This window comes from Sciurus carolinensis, chromosome 7, assembly GCF_902686445.1.
Source record: "Sciurus carolinensis chromosome 7, mSciCar1.2, whole genome shotgun sequence".
Classification (NCBI taxonomy): Eukaryota; Metazoa; Chordata; class Mammalia; order Rodentia; family Sciuridae; genus Sciurus; species Sciurus carolinensis.
The window spans coordinates 123,104-134,765 of record NC_062219.1 but is presented as its reverse complement, the minus strand read 5'-3'; the positions used below and the strand labels follow the sequence as shown (position 1 = coordinate 134,765).

Genomic DNA, 11,662 nt, shown 5'->3' with positions numbered 1-11,662 from the left:
GTTGACTTCCGGCCTGTGCAGCCATCCTCTGACTCAGGGTGACATTTCTCCAGTCCTCTTTGTAAGGCCCCTGGAGATCTGAGCCACAGGCAGGGAACTGGCCAAGCAGCTGGAGCCTGGGATCATTGCCAGGAATAGCTTGACTCTGACGTTTCTAAAAGGGAGCCTAGACCACCTGAGTCTCCAGGGACGTCTGAGTCATAGTGATCTGCCACTGCTACTGATGTGCGTGGCTGGAGCGTGAAGGCCCTGTGAGCCTTCAGCTCAGGTGACATGTGGCCCACTGCTGACACCAGGGTGCACTCCCAGAAATAGTCTCAGTGCAGCAATAAAGGAGATGACAGCGCAGGGGCAGGGATGCGACGGGGCAGGGACGCGACAGGGCAGGGACACCGCTGCTGTCTCTTGGAAGAAGACATGTCAGTCAGGCTGCTGACCAGCCAGGAGCATAGAAGATAGTGCCGACGTTGGGGCTGCCTGAACTGAAGGCCACCACAGGACAAGAGAGGCAGTCCTTGATTAAGAACCAAAGTCTGGGAGACCTGTGGCTAGAGAAAGCAAGTGAGAAAGCAGAGTGGGGTGACACGGGAACAGAAAACACAGCCTTGAGGAGAAGGTGCGATGTGCAGAGGAGCTTCCCAGACACCGTGGCCATTGGGGCGTGTTGGGATCTTTGCCCTGAGCTGTCCCGAGAAGGTGAGTGCCACCCTGTGGGCAGGAAGGGCCCTGTGAGGAGAGCCCACAGTCCTGCTGTGTCTGATTGGTCGATCCAGAGGGCAGCTGTTGGTCTGTTGTTAATGGAGTCTGTCTCACGTTGGTACAAATTCAAGACTCAGTGATACTGAGAAGCCTCCTAGCACAGAAAGATTTCTGTCCCTGTACATAATTGCCTAACTAGTTTAAAGAGGTCCAGTTCGCTCACTTAAGTGACTTATATGAACATAAAGCAGTGTTGATGGAAACCTGAAGCCTCTGAATCTACTGACATCTGAGAAGAGGGAGCAGAAACCACAGCAGAGCCGCAGGGGTACCCAGAAGTGGGGACTCTGGGACAAGCCACCTTGCTTCCTAGGCAAGCAGACTTCAAGTGAGTTGGCCAGTACTGAGAGAGGGAGAGAGAGGCTGCTCCAGGCTTAAACATACTGTCCACGGACAGTTGAGACAATCGAGGAAATTTTAATGTGGACTAGGCATTTGAAGTTTAGGAGTTAGTTACTCCTGTGGTTAGCACTACAATACTGTGATTTTATTAAAATATGATCAGTGTTTTTAGAGGCACTAAAATACTTGCAGATGAAATTACAGGACTTGAAGATTGGCTTCAAAATCGTCTAGGGGGAGGTAGTGGGGATGACACAAGGGTGGCTGTGGGTAGTTACCTCCTGGGGCGAGGGCACAGGGGGTCCCTTGCGCTGGTCTCTCAGCTTCCTTTGTCTGCATACAGCATGCTTCATGGTGAAACACAGGACCAGAGGGACAGAGCGATGGAGGAGTTGAAACCAGGAGTGGCTTGTGTTCTGCCAGGCACGCTGGGCACTTAGAGTGAAGGGAAGATGAGGTGGTGCCCTCTTGTCTCCTGCTCAGGACACATGGCCCTTGCCCACACAGGCAAGTGGGGGGCTGGAACCTCAGGCTACTGAGGAAGCCACTCACACTCGAGACTCATCTCTGCCAGATGGATGAGGGACAAGGGACAATGCACACTTAAGAGTAGGTCTGCCCCAAGCCCACACTGACCTCTAATGACCCCTTCAGGCTTGTGAGACCAGCACCCATCTGCCGTGTGGATGCGCAGCCTCACCATTTCCAGTGGAGAAAAAAAGGCATTGGCCGTTTTCCATTTGGGTTTTATTCTTGAGTTTTTGCCAGCTGTTTTCTGCTAGAGTTCCGTGTCCATCATATCACTATTTCATTACAGCTGTGAAATGTGTGCTGAGGGTTAAAACTCCTCTTCACCTTCATGAAATCTGAGAAATCAGACTCTTCTGTGGTTTTCCCCAGGCAACCCAGAGGCTTCGCACACATCTGCCTAAGAAGCCTGGGGCTGGTCTTGTGAGTCTCGCAGAGACCACTCCCTTCACCCCAGACCCCTCCTGTGCTTGCAAGTCCACGACCTCCTGCCTGCAGCCACGCAGGTCGGCAGTCAGGAGAGGATCAGATGAAGTAAGTGTTGATGTCTCCATGTGGCTAAAAGGGTAGAACCAATTCTTCAAGAGATTTCATACCAACGCCAACCGAGCTACCAATGACGTTTTTTCATTAAGTTGGCTGGTAGATTGCAGGCACAATCAAAATAACATTCTATGAAGTTTGTTTCTTTTGGAATCATTCAAGTTTCAGTTATTAAATGTAGAATTCGAAAGCTATTTGTCCTAAAATCTAAAAACTGATAAAAGTCCATCACACGAGGCCTGTAAGATAAGGAAATCCACCCACATTAGGCCACGCCACCTTACTCAGATGCTCAACTGCATTATCAAATTGCTTTCGCACCCTGCCTCTCTGTGTAGGGCCTGGTGTCCGGCGGACCTCCTCCAGCTCCACCCTGCCCTTCTGCTGTGCCGCATGGGTTCCAGCCGCCGTGTTCTAGGAGGGACAGTTCAGATTGTTCCTCCACTTCACTGCTGGTCCTTGGGGAATGTCAAGCAGGCTCTGCTCTGTGACAGGTGCCTTGTTTCCAGTAAGCACGTGTCACCCAGCAGCAGGGCTCTGCCCCAAGGTGTCCCAGTGCTGTGCTCAAGGAAGCCGGAGGCGGCACAGGCACACAGATCCCCTCCTGCTCGGAGACGCCACAGCAGCACCATGGTGTGTGGGCAGACAGTGCAGGCCCCGCTGCTGCCCGCCGCAGGAAGCGCCTAGGCCCTCACTGTCTCCCAGGCCTGCTGCCTCCTGCAGCTGCACACTCACCCTCCCGTTATCTGACTCCATGCAGTGACATGCTCCCTCTGCTGCGGACTCCCGGTGCCCTGCACATTGCTGGGCCCAGACCTTGACTGCACCCTGGCCACGGGGGCCACTCAGGTCTCTCAGTCGTGGAGACAGCCCACCCAGGAAACACCTGCTCTCTGTGTCTCACTCAGGCCTCTCCTGCACCGGGATACTCTGGTGTTTGACTACTGTCTACCTCTAGAGAGCAGGGTTCAACCCCTTACTGCCATGTCCCCAGAACTTGGGAAGAGTGTCTGGATAGAAAACCCTGCTCCCATTTCCAACCGAACAGCAGAAGCGATCACTTTCTGGCTTCCTGGAAAGGCACAGCCTCTCACAGCCCAGCAAGGCCAGCTTCATGCATGTCCTGTCCTTTCAGAGCCTCAGAAACAGCTGTGTGAGCACACGGCTGACTCCAGCAGTCTCCCTGACTGACTTTGTTCTCTGCTTCCTCTGGGGGTGCCAACCTGGAGAAGTCACTGCATGAAGCTTTCAGGACTGTTCTGTGAGGGGTTCACAGGACCACACAACTTCCCTGAGACTGCATGACTTTACACCTCAGAATCAGGCGTGAGATGTTGGCAGGTCTGTTCCCCAAATCTGAGAAGGGTCTAGAGAATCTGCAAGTAGCACTCCTAGGCCACAGTGGGAGTCATGACTTCAGTGGAAGATGGACAGCATTTTGGTTTTTGTAGATGTATGTTCTTCACATTTTTGAAAATTAGAGCATTATAATGACACAAAGTATTTGGGTTCATTTTGACAAGATCTTACAGGCGAGGAGTATAATTTCAATCCTCATACCCCTTGATCCTCCCTCTGCTCTTGACGTCTCTAAAGAGGAAACAGGTGCCTCAGAGATGCTCAACAGCCAAACCTGAGCAGCAAACCAAAGCTGCCACAATGAGTGAGTCGGGACAGAAGAAGGAAACAGGCTTCAGCCATCGCTTTTCAAATAATTAATGATAACACTTAAAAACTAAATTAAATGGGGACTCTCAAATAAATATACCACAAGGGTTGGCATTTCAGAGTCTTAGGTTCAAATGTTTGATCAGCCAAGAACTCAACTCTAGTTTGGGAGACGGTATCACACGTTCACGTGGCCGACCGCGCATCCAGCCTCTGGTTCAGGAGACGGTCACACGTTCACGTGGCCGACCGCGCATCCAGCCTCTGGTTCAGGAGAGGGTGTCCCACACTCGTGGCCGACTACGCATCTGCCTCTGGTTTGGTAGAGTCATGATAACTGTACTTCCCTTTTACTCCATATACGGCACATTTGCCTTGAACCTGACTTCTCTGAGCAAAGGAGCAAAAACCAAAGCACCAGTGACATAGACGTCACTGTGTTTCAGCGTGCAGCGGCACGTGAGGATAGTCCATGTCAGGAAAAAGACCTTTCTTGCACTTCCTGCAGTTGTATGCCACAGAGGACACCTCCCTGTCCCTGGGGACCTACATCCTGACTGCTCAGACGCTGCTCCTCGAGTCTGTGGGTGCTGTCTAGTACTCCACCTACACAAACTGCTCAGCCCAGAATCTCAGGGCATTTATAGACACAGACCCTTCTATCATCTTAGCATAGGGTTCCATCCGACAGGATTTTATTGAAGTTCCAGAAATTAAAAGGACATGGTAGCACAAAATAAGGAAAACCCAGGGAGAAAATGCAAATGAAACAAATCCTGATTTTTGCCTCTCCAAACCATTTCTAATCTAAGTCTCCTCTCTCTTTTCCCTCACCTTTCTGTCTTCCCTTTGCACCCCTTAGGAACCCAGGCTACCTTCAATATAGGCTATGCTGGCTATGCTGGCAATATAGGCTATCTTTTGCCGTTCACCCTTTGACAAGGGTGAGCTGGGATTTAGGGTGTCCACAAAGTGTCCCTGTCCCAGATTATGAAAGGGAGCTTTGGTTTGGCCCTGGGACCCCTCCTAGGAACTCAGTAACTGAGCTCTGGAGAGGTGTGGGCAGCAGACTGCAGTGCTCAGAGGCGAGTGGTCAGGCTGGATGAGTCCACACTGCCATCTGGAGGCCCCTGGGAGAGTGACATGGAGTCCTGGCATTCCTTGAGGAGTGAGGGTCCTCCATGCTTTCTGGGACCTCAGCCAAGTCTTCACAAATCTCGGCTGTCTAGTCAGGCCGAGGTACAGCCCACTCTTGAGATCACCCGTGACTCCGTACCCCTTCCTGCGGACATCAATCTACATTCCACATTTTTGGAATTTTCCTAGTATAGAAGAAACGTTTTTTCAGGATGATTCACAAGCAGTCAGGAGACAAGGAGAGCAACATGGCCGCTGAACTCATGCCCAAGTGGACAGGGGCAATGCGATGCCCCCCCCCCCCCGGCATAAGTCTCCCAGGCCTTGGGTGCTCACGGCTGAATGGTCCAGGCCTCTCCTTTCATCAGCGGCAGAGAACAGTCGCCACCTTAAATGCACACACATCCACTAGGAACTGAAGAAGGTGGGCAAGGCTGCGACGATGACCCAGAGGTCCCGGGAGACTACGCTCCCATGCCGCTCTGAGAGCTCCAGCGTGGCCTGACTTATGCCTGGCTGCGGCCCTCAGCCCCAAGCTCCAGACCATGTGTGGGCATGGCTGCCACCCTCCCCACCCGTGAAGCGCCTTCCTTTCAAGTCTACGCCTGCTGCTAGAAACCCAGGGAGTGGGGAAGGAGTTTGAGCTGCACCAGGTCTCAATCTTTTTCTCACAGCTGAAAGCAGATAGCAGCCCATGATGGCAACAGTAAGTTTTGTTCAGGTTCAAAGAAGCTCTGAAGCAATTCATGAATTCTAGAAGAGTCAGGGAGATATCAGCAGAGACAATAAGACTTTACCTGGACTCCAAAGAGTGTCTTTTATACAGCTCAAGTGGACAGGAAACAGTATTAGAACTAAAGAGTGATGTGACGTCACACCCGCTTGGTGAAGCAGCCCAGCTAATCAAGGAAGCTGGGTGGGGAGGAAGAGTCTATTTGTGGAAGAACGGCAAGACCTGAACTTGAGGTGGCATAAAAGCCATGGTTGGGTGCTAAGCAACTATGTGGGTTGCACACGTGAGTGTTCAGGTGGACAGGGTATCATGGTTTGGATGTAAGGTCCCCCAGAAGTTCATGTGTGACAGTGCAAGAAGGTCTAGAGGAGAAATGATGGGGTTACGAGAGCCTTAACCCAATCAGTGAATTAATCACCTAAAGGGTTTAGCTGAGCAGTAACTGGGGGCAGGTGGGGTGGGTTGGAAAAGTGGTTAACTGGGGGCGTGGCTTTGGGGTATATATTTTGTATCTGGTGAGTGGAGTTGCTCTCTTTGCCTCCTGATCATGCGACCTGCTTCCCTCTGCCACACTCTTCCGCCATGATGTTCTGACTCACCTTGAGCCCCGAGGAATGCAGTTAGCCTTCTATGGACTAAGACCCCTGAAACACTGAGCCCTCAAATAAACTTTTCCTCCTATACAATTGTTCTGGTCGGGTCTTTTACTCCCAGCAGCAAAACAGTTGGCTAAGACACAGTGTGATGGGCTGTCAGAGCTGGGTGTGTTCTTTACCTGTTGGCTTACCTGGTGGTGTGATCACACCTGGGACCCCCGTTCCCTCAGCTTCTGGGCCCTCTGCTTGTCTAGCCCACAGCACAGGAGACCTGCTCACTGGAGGGAGGCTGGAGCGGGTGAGACTGACTCAGGAATCTCCGTGGCAGCAGGCCCTAGTCCCATCTGTCCTTGTGGCACCCCCCAATTCCAGCCTGTGCTGTGGATTTCAGTTCTAGTATTGAGCACAGAAACAAAGGCCTCACAGATTAACCCAGATCCTTATTAATTTGGTGAGATCAAATTTTACCACAGACCCATCTTGTGCTTCCCAGGTTGCTTCTCTGGTGGAACCTGTCTGCTGAAGATGTAGACACTCCCCAGCTGTGTCTGCAGGGATCACCACTGGGATCAAAAGATCTGATGAGAGGAACTTGGGAGGAGAAAAAGCCCATCTTGGCTCAGAGGTGTTTCTGGTTCTGAGGTTTAGTCCCTGGTTGTCAGACTCCATAGCTCTGGACCAAGGCGAGGCAGAACATCATGGCACAAGGGCATGGTGGAGCAAAGTTGCCCGGCTCATGGCAGCCTGGAGGCACAGGGAGGGGAGAGAGCTGCAGGGACAATGCACTCTTCCAAGGTCCCTGCAGGGCAGTTGACAGGTCCCTGCAGGGGCTGGGCATATGGCCTAGAGGTGAGCAGTGAGCTCTATAAATCCCAGGAGCCCTGTTCCTAAGATAAACTGGCCAACAAGATAGATTTCTCCAAAATCCTTGAAAGAAAGCATCTTCCCTGAACATCCCCAGGGACCCACCTTCTCCAGATATGTCCAACCTGCCTGGTCACCACCCAGTTAGTTCACTCAGACTAGGATGGACCACTGGGTTACAACTCTCATAATCCAATCATTTTGCCTCTATAAACATGCCTGCATAAACTTTACGGGGCACTTACATTCAAAACATTACATCTGAGTATTTGATATTAAAAAAGCAAATTTTTATATCCTAATCCTATGGCAGGGACAGCCCAAGAGCTGGTGTGAATCTAGGGAAGGGAGACTGAGTGAAATATTAACATACATGTACTGCAGATCATAAAGGGCGCAACTGGGTAACATGTACAGAAAAGAAAAGAAGGAACCCTACTGGGGTAATAAATAAGACCCTTGGTAGAAAGATAATTGTCCTGCTAATTTGTCAAATCCTGATCAGCTGGACTGTAGTAATCTCCAAGAGTAGGCCTGCAGCTGAGGCAAATGTCCAGCTCAAGAGTAGCACCTATGCACACAGGCTTGGATCAGGTTATGTTCTAGAGGTCAAACCTACTAAAGCACATGGCAGGAAGCACTTCCACACTACACATATAGGCATCGAGAGTCAGTCTGTGCCCAGGGAGCGAGGGCAACACCTCCACAGTGGGCAGTGAGCAGATGAGTGAGGGCAACACCTACACACTGGGCAGTGAGAAGGGAGTGAGGGCAAAACCTACAGAGTGGGCAGTGAGCAGGGAGTGAGGGCAACACCTCCACAGTGGGCAGTGGGCAGTTGAGTGAGGGCAACACCTCCACAGTGGGCAGTGAGCAGGGAGTGAGGGCAACAACGTCACAGTGGGCAGTGAGCAGGGAGTGAGGGCAACACCTCCACAGTGGGAAAGGCAGTTGACTGAGGGCAACACCTCCACAGTGGGCAGTGAGCAGGGAGTGAGGGCAACACCTCCACAGTGGACAGTGGGCAGTTGAGGGAGGGCAACACCTCCACAGAGGGCAGTGAGCAAGGAGTGAGGGCAACACCTTCACAGTGGGCAGTGAGCAGGGAGTGAGGGCAACACCTCCACAGTGGGCAGTGAGCAGGGAGTGAGGGCAACACCTTCACAGTGGGCAGTAGGCAGTTGAGGGAGGGCAACACCTCCACAGAGGGCAGTAGGCAGTTGACTGAGGGCAACACCTCCACAGTGGGCAGTGAGCAGGGAGTGAGGGCAACACCTCCACAGTGGGCAGTGAACAGGGAGTGAGGGCAACACCTTCACAGTGGGCAGTAGGCAGTTGAGTGAGGGCAACACCTCCACAGTGGGCAGTAGGCAGTTGACTGAGGGAAACACCTCCACAGTGGGCAGTGGGCAGTTGAGTGAGGGCAACACCTCCAAGTGGGCAGTGAGCAGTTGAGTGAGGGCAACACCTCCACAGTGGGCAGTGAGCAGTTGAGTGAGGGCAACACCTCCACAGTGGGCAGTGGGCAGTTGAGTGAGGGCTAAACCTCCACAGTGGGCAGTGGGCAGGGAGTGAGGGCAAAACCTCCACAGTGGGCAGTGGGCAGTTGAGTGAGGGCAACACCTCCACATTGGGCAGTGGGTAGTTGAGTGAGACAACACCTCCACATTGGGCAGTGGGTAGTTGAGTGAGGCAACAGCTCCACAGAGGCAGTGAGCAGGGAGTGAGGGCAAACCTCCAAATTGGGCAGTAGGCAGTTGAGTGAGGGCAACACCTCCACAGTGGGCAGTGGGCAGTTGAGTGAGGGCAACACCTCCACAGTGGGCAGTGGGCAGTTGAGTGAGGGCAACACCTCCACAGTGGGCAGTGGGCAGTTGAGTGAGGGCAACACCTCCACAGTGGGCAGTGAGCAGGGAGTGAGGGCAACACCTCCACAGTGGGCAGTGAGCAGTTGAGTGAGGGCAAACCTCCAAATTGGGCAGTAGGCAGTTGAGTGAGGGCAACACCTCCACAGTGGGCAGTGGGCAGTTGAGTGAGGGCAACACCTCCACAGTGGGCAGTGAGCAGTTCAGTGAGGAAACACATCCACAGTGGGCAGTGAGCGGAGTCGAGGACAACTCCTCCACAGTGGGGAGTTAGCAGGGTGCGAGGGCAAAACATCCACTCTGGGCAGTGAGCACAGAGCGAGGGCCACACCTCCACAGTGGGCAGTGGGCAGGGAGTGATGTAAACAACTACACAGTGGGCAGTGAACAATTTATGAGGGCAACACCTCCACAGTGGGCAGTGATCAGTAGAGTGAGGTCAACAACTCCACAGTAGCCCTGGGTAGTTGAGTGAGGGGAACACCTTCACAGTGGGCAGTGAGCAGTTTAGTGAGGGCAACTGTCGGGGTTTCGGCCGGACCCCTGGCCCTAGGTGTGGCAAGGCTAAGATGGCGCCTGGCAGTGAGCCAGAGCAGTTAACTTTTGCACAAACAACTGACATTATTTTGAGGAAGTTCCAGGGATTGGCTGAGCTCCCTGATGGACAGTGCAGGTCCATGTATGCCTGCCTTTGCTGCCTGTATCTGTTAATGCTCTCCCCTCGTGCGAAAATGCTGATTGGTTACAAGTACTGTATATATTGGAGTGTAAGTTCCTCAAAGAGAGAGAACAAAGAAAGAACTAAGAGAAAGTAAGCGCGCAAAATAAAGAGCTCATAAAAAAGAACTAGGTTTGCGTCTCTTCTCTCTGCGGGCAGGGAGCGCGACAGGCAACAATTCCACAGTGGGCAGCTGGCAGTTTAGTGAGGCAACACCTCCACAGTAGGCAGTGGGCAGTTGAGTGAGGGCAACACCTCCAGACTGGGCAGTGAGCACTTGGGTGAGGGCAACACCTTCCTTGTGGGCAGTGAGCAGTTAGCGAGGGAAACACTTCCAAAGTGGGCAGTGGGAAGGCAGTGAGGGCAACACCTCCACAGAGGGCAGTGAGCATGAAGAGAGGGCAAACCTCCACAGCGGGCAGTGAGCAGGAAGAGAGGGCAAAACCTCCACAGTGGTCAGTGAACAGTTGAGTCAGGTCAACACCTCCAAGTGGGCAGTGAACAGGGAGCGAGAGCAACACTTCCACAATGGGAAGTGGTCAGCTGAGTAAGGACAAAACCTACGCAGTGGGTACTGAGTAGTTGAGTGAGGGCAACACCTCCACAGTGGGCAATGGGAAGTTGAGTGAGAGCAACACCTCCAAAGTGGGCAGTGGGTAGTTGAGTGAGGGCAACACCTCCACAGTGGGCAATGGGCAGTTGAGGGAGGAAAACACCTCCACATTGAAAGTGAGCAGGGAGTGAGGGCAACACCTCCACAGTGGGCAGTGGGCAGTTGAGTGAGGGCAACACCTCCACAATGGTCACTGAGCTGTTGATGAGGGCAACACCTCCACAGTAAGAAGTGGGGAGTTGAGTAGGGCAACACCTCCACAGTGGGCAGTAGTCAGGGAGTGATGGCAACACGTCCACAGTAGGCAGTGAGCTGTTGATGAGGGAAACACCTCCACAGTGGGCAGTGGGGAGTTGAGTGAGGGCAACACCTCCACAGTGGTCACTGAGCAGTTGATGAGGGCAACACCTCCACAGTGGGAAGTGAGCAGTTGAGTGAGGGCAACCTCTCCACATTAGGCAGTGAGCAGGGTGTGAGGGAAAAACCTCCACAGTGTACAGTGGGCAGTTGAGTGAGGGCAACACCTTCAAAGTGGGCAGTGGGCAGTTGAGTGAGGGCAACACCTTCAAAGTTGGCAGTGGGCAGTTGAGTGAGGGCAACACCTTCAAAGTGGGCAGTGGGCAGTTGAGTGAGGGCAACACCTTCAAAGTGGGCAGTGGGCAGTTGAGTGAGGGCAACACCTCCACAGTGGGCAGTGGGCAGCTGAGGGAGGGCAACACCTCCACAGTTGGCAGTGGGCACTTGAGTGAGGCAACACCGACACAGTGGGCAGTGAGCAGTTGGGTGAGGGCAACACCTTCACTGTGGGCAGCGGGCCGTTGAGTGAGGGCAACACCTCCACAGTGGGCAGTGAGCAGTTTGTGAGGGAAACACTTCCACAGTGGACGGTGGGTAGGAAGTGAGGGCAAAACCTCCACAGTGGGAAGTGGACAGGGAGTGAGGGCAACACGTCCAAAATGGGCAGGGAGTTGGGGCAACACGTCCACAGTGGGAAGGGAGTTAGTGCAACATCTCCAAGTGGGCAGTTAGCAGATGAGTGAGGGCAAACCCTCCACAGCGGGCACTGAGCAGTTGAGTGAGGACAACACCTCCACAGTGGGCACTGAGCAGTTGAGTGAGGGCAACACCTCCACAGTGGGCAGTGGGCAGTTGAGTGAGGGGAACACCTCCAGACTGGGCAGTGAGCAGTTGGGTGAGGGCCACACCTTCCTTGTGGGTAGTGAGCAGTTAGTGAGGGAAACACTTCCACAGTGGGCAGTGGGCAGGCACTGAGGGCAACAGTTCCACAGTGCGCAG

At 53.2% G+C, this 11,662-nt stretch overlaps 1 long non-coding RNA gene across 1 annotated transcript; it reads left to right on the top strand.

Annotated features, from left to right (window-relative positions):
• Positions 1-387: 387 nt before the first annotated feature.
• Positions 388-7,964, top strand: LOC124988076 (uncharacterized). The gene is made up of 3 exons (XR_007109354.1): positions 388-1,087; positions 1,445-2,163; positions 2,511-7,964. It is a non-coding gene; the product is annotated as an uncharacterized LOC124988076 (long non-coding RNA).
• The last annotated feature ends 3,698 nt before the right edge of the window (positions 7,965-11,662 follow it).